This window comes from Rhincodon typus, chromosome 46, assembly GCF_021869965.1.
Source record: "Rhincodon typus isolate 14 chromosome 46, sRhiTyp1.1, whole genome shotgun sequence".
Taxonomy (NCBI): domain Eukaryota; kingdom Metazoa; phylum Chordata; class Chondrichthyes; order Orectolobiformes; family Rhincodontidae; genus Rhincodon; species Rhincodon typus.
In genome coordinates this window covers 6,361,517-6,362,285 of record NC_063377.1, presented here as the reverse complement: position 1 = coordinate 6,362,285, position 769 = coordinate 6,361,517, and the positions used below count along the sequence as shown (strand labels likewise).

The 769-nt window shown below is 47.2% G+C and overlaps 1 protein-coding gene across 1 annotated transcript in view; it reads right to left on the bottom strand.

Annotated features, from left to right (window-relative positions):
- Positions 1–769, bottom strand: part of LOC109919320 (transcriptional repressor p66-beta) — a 37,863-nt gene that overhangs the window by 25,303 nt on the left and 11,791 nt on the right. The gene's annotated exons all lie outside the window — the stretch shown is intronic.

Sequence of the window (769 nt, the reverse complement as noted above, 5' to 3'; positions counted from 1 at the left end):
TCTAGGTCTAGGCCCGAAACGTCAGCCTTCCTGCTCCTCTGATGCTGCTTGGCCTGCTGTGTTCATCCAGCTCTACACCTTGTTATCTCAGATTCTCCAGCATCTGCAGTTCCTACTATCTCTTAAAAGTAGTAATTTCTGGTTTACTCCCAAAACCAAACTCAAACGAGGGAAGGAACAAAAGGTTAAAGGAGATAAATCAATGGCTGAAGAGCTGGTGTATTGTTCAGGGATTCAGGCTTTAGAACAATTGGAAGGCCTAATGGGATAGAAAGGATCTGTTCAAAAAGGATAGGTCTAACGGACCAATATCTTAGCAGAGTGACCTTATACGATAGAATTCTTCCATCTCTCCTCTTTAAGTAGCAGTGTAAACAGAAGGATTGATGGGTAAGGTTCTGAATGTGAGGACAGAACATCAATTAGCAAAGAATGACAAGAGATAGTCAGAGTATGTGGTAATTCCGAACAACAAAACAGCATTTATTTAAATGCAAGGGGTCTTACAGGTAGGGCTGACGAACTCAGGGAGGATGAGGGAGAGGGGAGGGATACATGGGTGAGGGAGGAAGACTGATAGAGAATAAGAGAGAGAGTGGGGGGGGAAGAGAGAGAGAGAGCAGCATGTGACAGAGCATGGGAGTTGGGGGGATAGAGCGCTGGAGTTGGGGGGATAGAGAGAGAGAAAGCGGAGGTTGGGGGGATACAGAGCGAAAGCAGGAGGTGGGGCAGGAGAGAGAGAAAGCGGGAGGTGGGGGAGGAGAGAGAG